General features: G+C 35.8%; 2 long non-coding RNA genes across 2 annotated transcripts; both read left to right on the forward strand.

Annotated features, from left to right (window-relative positions):
• Positions 1–1,688: 1,688 nt before the first annotated feature.
• LOC124890837 lies at positions 1,689–5,172 on the forward strand. Its single transcript, XR_007049388.1, has 2 exons — positions 1,689–1,771; positions 4,754–5,172. It is a non-coding gene; the product is annotated as an uncharacterized LOC124890837 (long non-coding RNA).
• A 2,150-nt stretch (positions 5,173–7,322) lies between these two features.
• LOC107852563 lies at positions 7,323–10,433 on the forward strand. The gene is made up of 3 exons (XR_007049389.1): positions 7,323–7,600; positions 9,477–10,037; positions 10,138–10,433. It is a non-coding gene; the product is annotated as an uncharacterized LOC107852563 (long non-coding RNA).
• Positions 10,434–11,606: the final 1,173 nt, after the last annotated feature.

Raw genomic sequence — 11,606 nt, forward strand, 5'->3', positions numbered from 1 at the left:
ACAACATCATCATTGCGTTACGATCGGACAAGTTCATAGTACATCTCGGATAAGTTTCGAAATTTTTTTAGAACGCATAAGGCTGCGTTTGGATTTCAAAACAGTAGCAAAATGCATAGCCTGTTGCCTAGTTTTCAACATTTCAGGGTCAATTTCAAATGATCATAACTCTTTGAATATAATGAATTGGGAGAGCTGCTACATATCAAATGAAAGCTATTTGAGTTTTCTTTCCAATGCAATAGGCTTCATCCAAATTCAACATCTTAGTAAGGAGTTATACCCATTTTACTTCAGCCTGTCAGTTTATCAACTGAGGGACAGTTTCGACTTTGTTTGTTTTCTTAGGGGCATTTTAGTCATTTCACCTCACCCAAATTTCGTCTATAACATTAGATTTAGCTCCCAATTCATCAAAATATAATCCTTTTCTCAAATTTTCTCTCAAGAACACCCCCTTAGGGTTTCAAACAAAAATCCCAAATAACTCAAGATTCAACCGTGGGTTTTGGAAGATAATTAGAGATTTGGAATCTCCACATCGTAGGCTTCAAGGATCATCTATCAATTTCTTAAATAGAGGTATGCGGGGTTTTTCTAAATTCTCATGGGCATAGATATCATGTTTTAAGAAAGGGGTTTTTGAATTCATGTATATATTCATGTTTTAGAAGCTTTAAATGATATTGTTTTAGCCTTTTGGCTTTCCCCCATAGTGACTTGAAAATTATATGTATATGTATATATGTGTTTTGCCTTGAAATATGAATTGAGAGCACGATTTACATGAAATCCCTCTCTTGATGTAATTTTCCCATGTTTCACATGATATAGATTGTTTTGAAATACGTCTTGAAAAAATCATGATATGAAATTCTTTGACTTTGCTATGTTTGGAATACGATTTTGAACACGAAAGAGAGGGTTGTAAATGTTGAATATACATATAATGAAAGAGTGCATAATTTTCCCAAAACCACATGACCACCATATGTTTGATGAAAGTTTTTGCATGGTTTTGACTTGAGTTTCGGAACATGAAATCTTTTATGAAAATTACATGTTTGGGTGGTCTGAAACTACAAAAGATCATGCTTAATGCATTATGGCTCAGAAATAGGACTTGCAAGTCTTGGTATGACGATACAAACTCAGAAAAATGCCATAACAGACACAGACTAGTTCAGAAATCAGATTTTATCATACTTTCATGATTAAGAAATTTCAGAATGATACATGTTCAGAAAAGGTTAAAAATTGGGCATAAAGAGATGTTAGGTGGTCCCCAAAGAAGGCGTGAGTTCAGACAACTCATTGTCTAAAACTGTGATTTGCCGATCCAGGTATATTATTGTACGCTGGCTTAAGTGTCGTGTGGTGTATCAGACTCAGACACTCCAACCCTTGTGGCACACTTGGGTTGGGGGCTTCCCCGCCGAGTCAATAGTGGATTTCGTATAGCCCGTGGAATAGCAGACTTGTAGGGGAGTGCCACCTAACTAGAAGTAATACAAAGATCAGAAATTGCTTTGACAAGAATGTCTTATGATTTTAAATAAAACCCATGTGTTTTCAGAAGCTATTTTATATGTGATGTGTTGATGAAAATTGATCTCATCTATTATATATATGTTCAAATACTTTATTTTGGATTGTTTCGCGTGCCAATACATTTGTGCTAACCCCCCTCCCTTCTTCCAGGTTTTGAGACACAGTCTAGGGGTCCAGATAAATAGTAGATATTTCAGATCGTAGAGCAGATTGTCCAGGGGTGAGCCTTCTATATTTCAAAAGGCCTGTTTACTTTCAGATATTTATCTTTAGTCATGTTTTGGTCTACTGGTGGCCTTGTCCCAGTTTTCAGACAGTTTTGTTTAGTTCATAGTAGAGATTTCATAGACTGAGTTAGACATTATTATTATCCAGATATATTTTGGATTACAATTTTTCAGTATTATGATAACATTTAGACTGACCATGTTTCCGTATTAGATTTTAATTTCCGCATTATCTTTTATTACATGAATGTTGTGCATGATTACCAGATAGACAGAGGGCGTCCTGGGCCTTCACGGTTCGGGAATGCTCGTCACGGCCAGAGCCCCGGTTTGGATCGTGACACGTTCTCATTGCATTTCATACATTATGCACTCTTTGTGATTGTACCTGCGTGTTTGATTTGATGTCTAACTATTCTGCACTTCTCTTTTGTAATTGTACTTGGTATATGTATTATATTAGAACTGTCAGTGGAGACGGTGTGGGATATCATTTGGGATCTTTTTTGATTGCAGTGACGTTCCCATAGTGTGTATCTTATATAATTTATTTTCTACTTTGCTCGGTCTGCCTATAATACCTACTGAGTACAAGTGGACCATACTCATCCCAACTGTACCCTTTTGGTGCAGAACTAAGTATGAGTGCACCGCACGATTGCTGAGTTCGGGTGGAGACTTGTTATATCCGAGGTAGTGACCGCTCTATGTTTCTAGAGTCGACCTCCTACCTCATCCTATCTAGGTTTATGTCGGGTTTTGTATTCGCTGACAGATTTATGTAGTTTTGGATCAGCAGTTTTATATTCAGACTCTGAGATATACTTACATTGTTCTTACACAGTGACACCATAATTTAAACTTATGTGTTCACTCAATTAATAGTTATTAGATTAGGGAAACTAACCATTCAATAGTTGGGAAGAAGCAACTGATCACTACAACAATATACTATAAGATAAGAACATAAAAAACACAAATATGAATATATGAAGAAAAGGTTTAAAACACAAAAGATATGCTAGCAGTAATCAAGAGAAAAATGGATACCTCTCAGAATGACTAAAATGGTAGTATTAATTTTTATTGCCTTGTGATAAATTGGGATGAGAACTTCAATTATTGTTGTATGTGGGGAAAGTGGTTTTATCTATTTAAGTGGAAGTATACATCAGTTGTAGTTTTAAGATAAAAAGTTACTAAAAGATGATTCCTTTGATATATACCTTTATTATACTTTAAGAAAAGTAAAGCATTTAGAAGCTTCATGAACCATGATCAAATTTGCTACGATTTACTCCAATTACACGTAGGTTCTGTTACCTCTGAGCTAAATTTTAATGTATTTTTGTCATTCTTTTTAGATACGTGGCACCTTTTGTCAACCTTTATAGCTGACATGGCACTATTGACGTGGGCCTCACTTTTTGTAATAAAGGTGTCATGTCAGCACAAAAGGGTGATAAAAATATGCTAAAATTGAGTTCAGGGGTAATAGGACCCCTGTGAAGTTGGAGTATGTCGTAGCAACTTTGATCATAGTTCGAGGGGGGTACCGGAGACTTATCTTCTTTAAAATTAAAGTTAAAGATGATTATATTGTGTTTCAATTGGCATCATACTATTTTTATTCTCCTGTTCTTTCTCTGAATTTTATGTCCTGATTTTTTTATTAGTTGTCGTATTTTCTTCACTGTAGTTTGTTTTATTATAACTAATTTGATTTACTGTTTTTGAGAGAGGGTTCTTCAAAAATAGTCTCTCTACCTCCGTAAGGTAGAAATAAGATCTACATACACTTGACTTCTCCAAATCTCACTTATGAAATTATGTAAAAATAGACCTTGGCCAATTTGTTGTACCAATCACTTATGCCACTAATATTGTATGGACCAATAAGTCAATAAAGAACTAATAAGATAGGGTGTCAAATAATTATTTTAAAAAAAAGAAAGAAAATCTTTTGACTCATAAAGTGAATATGACTCAATTATTCCTTCTTTTTTCTTAATTTCGTTCCTAAATTATTGAGCGTATGAAAAACACACCAAAACTATCACTCGCTAGTTTGAGAAACACACCTCAAAATTAATAAAAATCAATAAAAAAATGTGTTAGCAAAAAAGAATAAAAATATGCCTGGTGGACGGATTTTTAATGGCTAGACACATCTAAATGAGTTTGTAAACGAATATTTAGTCTAGTTAATTTTTAGGTGTGTTTCAAACTAATAGATGATCATTTAGATGTGTTTCTTACACTTCCATAGTTTATGCGTGCCACATATGTTGTATACACGTGTGCCTACGTGGATCCTTCAGTGTGTTGTGTCACATATGTGCCACGTAGGTACTAAGGTTTTCAAAAGTACTGTTTTAATTAGTCCAAAGGGGTAATAGGACCCTCCTAAAGTTCGGGTGTATCTCAGCCTTTTCGTGTATAGTTCAAGGTGGTAATAGAGCATTTTCCCAAAGTATTTTAATTTTTTACTCACTGGGACATATAACAACTTAACAAGTATTATGTTAGTAATTATCAAATAGAAACGCATAATTCGCAAGAAGTTCGAGAAAGACCCCTATTGCGAAAAGGTCTAACTTTGCCCCCGCTAGAAGTTTGGCTCATTATGTTATCGCCGCTATCAATTTTTTTTCTTTTTTTTTTTTTTTGGTGCCTAAAAGTGCAACAAAGAAGAATGAGTCAGGAGCCTTAGCCTCAGGATTTAGTCCAACAAAGAAGAATGCTACATTAGTGGCCTTAGTAGCATTCGATACTTGGATAGTGGTGGCCTTCACTAGTTTGGATTGCAAGTCACGTCTAGGGCCTCAGCTTGAGTCGTGACATTTTTCGGTCAAAAATCCCATATCTCCAACGGAAACATATGTCGGAAATACACATTTTTTTTTATTACAGTAACATGTCATAATACCAAAACTAGTTCTAAAAGAATATTTTTTGCAAAATGTATTATACAGGCAGGGATAAATGGTCGACTACATTCTCCTATTCATAAGGTAACAATGGCTAGAGACAGTGATAGATTCTCCATTCAATTATAATCCCCAAAAGAACTTGTTGACGAAGAACATCCTTTACTCTTTAAGCCCTATGAAAGCGTTGGGTATTTTAAATATGTCCAAAAAGCAGGCACTGGTGTTTTCAAGGCTTATTGTGGTGTTTGAACGAGGGTCTGTCGGAAAATAGTCTCTCTATCTATCACAAGGCGAGGGTAGATCTGTGTGCTGTTAGCATGATAGACAACTCAAAGATCATGAATTAATAGTGAATGTTGTATATATTAATGTAATCTATATATTATAGTATATTTGTAATTATAGAGATTTGATGTAGTAATTAAAGAGATAGAATAGCAGATTATAAGGACTATTTATAACATTGTTTGCTTTACTTGGAGTTTTCAATCTAAACCATCATCCAGTTCCCACAACATAAATATGCATCATTTAAAACTTAAAGAGGAAGCCTCCAAAACAACACAAGTGATATATATGTTAAGAGGAATTGTTACAAAGAAATCAATGTTATGAAGCGAAACAAGCTACACCAAATCCCCCAACAAACTAGAAAATAAAAACTTCTTTCAATTAACAAAAACTTCAATCGATTAAATCCCCTAACAATTGGATGCCATTCTTCTCCACGACAAGCTTCATACATCAACTTCAGCACCTCAAGGTTAGGCAACTCAGCTATGATGTCTAACTACAACCAACTTAGATAAGTACTTCTTAACTTCAGCTTCTTGAGCGTTGCTGGAAAAGCTTTTACACTGGTCACTGGCGAAAGGATACGATAACAATATATAAAACTCAATATTTCAATTTGCTGTAGATAGACAAGATTGTTGTGAAGCTCAAAGTCAAAAAGCTTGCCGCCTAATTTTTTAACATTCTGAATCCCCGAAATAACCTTTTTCGTGAAACAAAGGGAAGACAAGTAAGAAGTAGTTTGTATGTTTGAAAAACCCTTGTGACTCCCTTTGTCAGCAGATACGCTTGGGGGATTTGGCAGATAAAATTTGCTCCCTTTGAGATGCCTTAATTGCATTAGTCCCCAAATTTCCTCAGGAAAAGTTATAGTTTTAACTGATTGACCAGGCAGCCCTTGAACAATGAATGTCTGCAGATTCCGTAACCTGCAAATTTCTGGAGGTATGTCTAAATTCTCACGGCATCGCAATGATAGATACCTCAACCAGATGAGGCTTAGTATCTGTACAGGGAAAACACCAATCATACCGTCTCTCAAGTCCAAGACTTTGAGTAATTTGAAAGGAGTAAGCCGTGATTGGCGAAAAACAGTTAAAAAATAACCAGCAGAAATACAAATAGATTGGCATTTTGAATGAACGTTTACCCTTTGAACTTCTCTCAAGCACAGGTCATATATTAGATCATGAACCTTACATGGTTTAAACATGTGAAGAGAAGATGCATGGATGCGCAAATGTGGAGGTGTGAGAGGTTGACTATGGATGTTTTTAGAAGAGGTAGAGATAGTCTGAAGAGCGAGAGGTGATTAGACATGACGTGACACAATTTAAACTTATCGAGAAAATGACCTTAGATAAAAGAGCATGAAGGATACAAATTAAGGTAGAAGGTTAATAGGTAGTAATGTGTTGCTGGTCTTGCAGTCGATTCATATAAGTAATCATAGAATTGCTCTGATAGTTTCTTATTCTTCAAAATCTGTTATTATCTGTTATTTCTTATACCTCAACTATTATATTATTTTATTGTAGTTATTGTTTTGTTACTATTTGTTGTTTGGTATTATCTTTTATTTCTTGTACTTTTGTTATTTTTTTTTCCTGGAATGCATTGAACTATTTTTTCTTGAGATGAGAAACTATTGAAAATAAGGGTAAGGTCTTTGAACACTTTATCATTCACATACGCCACTTTATAGTTTTTTTTTTGGTAAACGGGTGATTTAATCATTGATTAGGGAGAAATATAACTGTTTGACATGGGGTGGGGAGTGGGTTGATTCAAAACAGGTTGGGCTAGAGTTTGATCTTAGTAACAGTTATTACAAGCCACAATCTTTTTATGAGAGATAGTTCCTACACTATCTGCTGCCACTGCTTCTATTGAATATAATGGAGGAATTGTCAAAATTTGTGATTACGATGACGTTGTTCCAATTTTTCCTTTCTTGACCAGATGGTTGATGACTCTATTTTGCTTTCTCTACGTGTGCATGAGAGGTGAAACATTCAACTACATTATCAGTAATCTGCATTCAAAGATAATAGTACTATAAATGGGATTATCATGTATAATCATGTTTACAACTTCTGTAGAATCAAACTTGATTTGTATAGGATGGAGTCCAAACGAAACTGATGCCTATCTTAAAAAACCTAAAAAAAGGGAAGCCCGGTGCCCTAAAGCTACCGCTATGCACGGTGTCCGGGGAAGGGCCCCACCACAAAGGTGTATCGTACGCAGCCTTACCTTGCATTTCTGCTAGACGCTGTTTCCAAGGCTTGAACCCGTGACCTCCTGGACAAATGACAACAAATTTACCAATTACTCCAAGGCTCCATTAATTTTATACGTTAAGACTCCTAGACTTACTATGCATCAGCTACACGTTACAATACAAACCTCCCTGCCTTCTTCAAGTTTCACAGGATAAAACCTCACTTTTCCCCATCAGTTTTTCATATGATATCCATAAATAAACATCCTTATTCCTCCTCTAAAACTCAAATCTCAAGAATCTGATGAAATTCATTCAAGAAAACAAGTCTAATCCCTTCTCCAGATCTCAAGTTCTTCAAATGTTTTGAGGTATGTAGAACCATCTTTTGCTCACGTTTCATGATGTTTTCTTATTCTCCAAATCTGTTTTGTAATCTCCTTTCCAAACAGATGGAGTATAGATGTTTGAATTCAGAAGTTAGATTAAAAACAAATCAACCTGTCAAGTTCTATTTCTATTTCCTCTTGGCGTCTTAACAAGTGCTTATGTATTCATAACGTATGGACTGGTTTTGGCTAAATCTGGAACCTAAATCTTATCCGGTCAATAACATCGTGGTCTCAATAATCTTCAACAAGTATTTTCTATTTCAAAATTTCTTAAAAGATGTTAGGATTAATTAACATAAAGAACGTCCCTTTTATCTCTTAAATTGATGTCCTATCCAGTTCGAGTTTATGTTGGCATATGCTGAAATTCTTCAAATAACAAGTAGGAAGGACTGCCATTTCTTTGGAATTCTTGAACTTCTGAAATAAACAATTTATTAACACAAACTTCATAACCTTGGCTGATATTGGTAACCAAAATTGTGAGCGGCTAAAGAATGGAAACTCTATGTTCTGAGATCTTAGTATGAATTGTCTAGTTTACTCTTCGACTGTCATGTTGTGGTTGGTTTCTTGTGATGACAATCCTCTTTATGCTTTTATATCTGCAGCTTTGTAACTCAATTCTCAAATAGCCAGAAAATGAGTTCTTGTGGTCCTCTTTAGGAAATGAAAATCTATCACTGAAACTGTTCTGAACTGTATTGATAACTATGAGATAAACTCTACTTCTCCTTCCCTCCACACGCTATCTGGTCTGATGTTCTTTGAATTGACGTGTAGATTAAGAACCTGGGGTCTTTCTAGATTAAGAATCTTCCCTAGGAAATTTTGAGAAAATCTGCAAACTCAAATCTGCCAGTACCGTCAAAAATCAATGTCGGCCAGATTTCTGCAGTATACTTCCCTTCTGTAAATGTATTTTAGCCAAGTACTATAGAGTTGCGAGACATTCATTATATCATTAATAATTATAATAATGTTTCACAGAATTTTCCAGATGTTAGTTAGGATCTTAATCACTTTTTTAAAAGTTTGCTTCCGAACAGATTTGGCTTATACCAACTGTTACACTATGTGTAATTGCTTTCCTTCTAGTTAACTCCTAACCATAATCTCTCAAGAGTCGTGAAAGTCATGTTCATGAACCATTAACAGAATATTTTTTTTTACTGTCCAGTATACTATGAAAAGGTATCAAACAAAAATCTTATGAACCCAAAGTGGTTGAATTCCCAGCATGAGCCCAAAAAGGGCTAAATTATATACATGAGCCTAAAACGGCTAAACTATGAATATGAGCCTAAAACGGCCAAACTATGAACATGAGCCTAACGAGGGTAACGCTTTGAACATAAATAAGTCAATGCCATGGGCATAAGGGAGTTAGTTAGCTGACCGTGAAGGCATAGGTTTAAACAACAAATGCCCGAAACTATGTTTGCCGACATAGGATAGAGATTATTCCGCAAGTCGGATGACTCTTTTTTTCATGTGTCCCAAAAAGGGGCTAACCATGGATACTTGCTAGCAAATCATGTCATGTCACGTTCTATGCCCGGCAAGGTATAGGACGGCTTAGCTGGTCGGGCTGAGATCAGGCTCCATGTGCTCACATGGTGGTTTATGACGGTTCACTACTCTCTCCCACAAATAATCAAAGGAATTTAAATCTACTTTATATTGTCAATTATAAATTTAGTTTACATTCTTGTTCCTTTCCAGATGCCTTCACTTATATTTGATTCTTATTGTTACTTCTAATCTTTTGTTGTACTACCCTTTTGCAATGGTTTTACATACCAATACATTCCCATATTGACCGTCTTTGGCGCTACATCGTTTCATGATGTAGGTTCTGGCTCTCAAGTTCGCGGTCAGGCACCTCATTAGGATTCCTAACTTCTGTTATTGGTGAGCCTCTTTCCTACCAGGAGGCTTGATGAGATATGATGATTTTTTTGTATTTCCTTTCCTTTCAGTATTAGTACTTATTAGAGGCTTCACAGGCTAGTGTAGTTGTCAAGCAAACTTTGTAATTTTCAGTCTTCATTTATAAAAACTATTGGTATTGTTGAACATTATGCGGTATTAATAAACTTTGGTGAAGTTTTATCTCCTTAGAAAATCGTAATTGAATTCTATATTACTTCCGCTTTATACATTTGTATTAGAAGTATGCTCGGGTGATATGCCAGAACGTTCGCTCGAACTAGCTATAGTATCATGTGCGTGCCACGTCCAGGGCCTCAGCTCGGGTCGTGACAACCAGTTACTGTCCACAATCTTGCTTCTTCTTACTTTATAGGTAGCTGAAAAGATACTCGACAGGAAAGAGCTGGAATTCTACAAATGGGACGGCGACCTTTCTCAGCTGCTGCAGAATGTTAGAGATAAGCTGAACAAAGTTGCAGAAGTATAATCCTATCAGCTTTTTAAAACTATTATCATATTCTTTCACGTAACTCGTAATTAACGATTTAGCATGATCCATTTTCATCGATGCTTTTGCTCAGAACTGGACTAGAGAGGAGAAGAACCATTGTCTGGAAGAGACAGAGAAGTCATTCAAGTTCTCCGGGGCCATCCTCCGATTGATATTCTCTTGATGCACAACTTTACGCTCTGTTTCCTTGTTAACTTGTACATCATGGATGGTCAAAACCTGTAAATTTCTGTGAATAGCTGTGTTTCTTTTCGCGTTTAATTCTGTCTATGGTGTACAAGAACTTGATTATAATTCAAGTGTTACATGATTACTCAATTCTCAATGTTGCTAATTCTTAACTATGGGCTATCCAGCCTCATAGAATCTTCATTGAAGGTGTAAAAGTTGAAAACCGACGTTTTCTATGTTGCTTGTACTCTCCAAAAAAGATGCCCTAGCTGGATCAAATCCTTCAAAAACGAACCCCTTTTGAAGGATCTGATATGCATATCTGGCCCATTAGTATTATCTATGATAGCCGGGTTCACAACAAGAAGTTCTGTGTACACCACTGATTGTGTTCACCTGGATCATTGTAAGTACGAACCCCCACAGCTTTGTTTCCTTTGTATTCTTTTTCTTCGTCCAGCAGAAGTCACGAGTTTTGAACTATAGTTCTGTAACTCGATTAGTTGTAGTATGGATGGAGCCACCTATATCAAAGGGTAGTCAGCACACCCTTCGTTGAAAAATTGTGTTGTGTAGTTACCTAGTATAAGTTCTATACAAAGAACTAAAAACTTTATAAAAATGGGCTGACGACAGCGGCAGATCTAGAATTTTCACTTAGGGAGTCCAAGAATAAACATATAGTTACCGATGATTTGAACTTGGAACAACAACAACGGCAACATCCCCAGTGACATCCCACAAGTGAGGTCTGGAAAGGGTAGAGAGACTGTTTTCGAAAGTATTTGGAAAAGACTAGCAAATTTGTGCATGTCTAAATCCTTGATAAACAAGTTATTTTTTCAGAAAACTGTTGTATTCCATTCATATGAGTGAAGCTGAAATTAGTTCTGAAGATTGACAAACAACTACACAAGTCTACAAATCAAAAGCCTGATGGTTGAGAACAGAATAAATTGAATCATAAAGAACAAAAGAAAAATTAGAATGGGTTCGTTTAAAAACATAATATTATTAACTGTTAAAATTCACAGTAGATAACTCGTGAGCTTGTCCAAGAATTAAGTCAGATGAACGAGCAAACTTACTGAAACCACTTCGGGTAACTTTACCACATCAGAGCACAATCAGATCAATGGGTTTGAGGATATCACAAAGTTTATCATGTTCTTGGTTGGTCCAAGTGATTACACATTAAGGCGATCAGACATGTCGTAGAAGACTACCACATGCCAGCAACCTCATGTATACAAGTTCATAAAGAAAAGTTGAAAAATAAAAACTATTCCGTTGCAACGAGATCTTAACATTCCCTGCTTACCTGAAGCTTGAGATATTTCAACTTGGGTGTGGCACAAGAAAGAGCAT

Source organism: Capsicum annuum, unplaced genomic scaffold (assembly GCF_002878395.1).
Source record: "Capsicum annuum cultivar UCD-10X-F1 unplaced genomic scaffold, UCD10Xv1.1 ctg2582, whole genome shotgun sequence".
In the NCBI taxonomy this organism is placed as follows: Eukaryota; Viridiplantae; Streptophyta; class Magnoliopsida; order Solanales; family Solanaceae; genus Capsicum; species Capsicum annuum.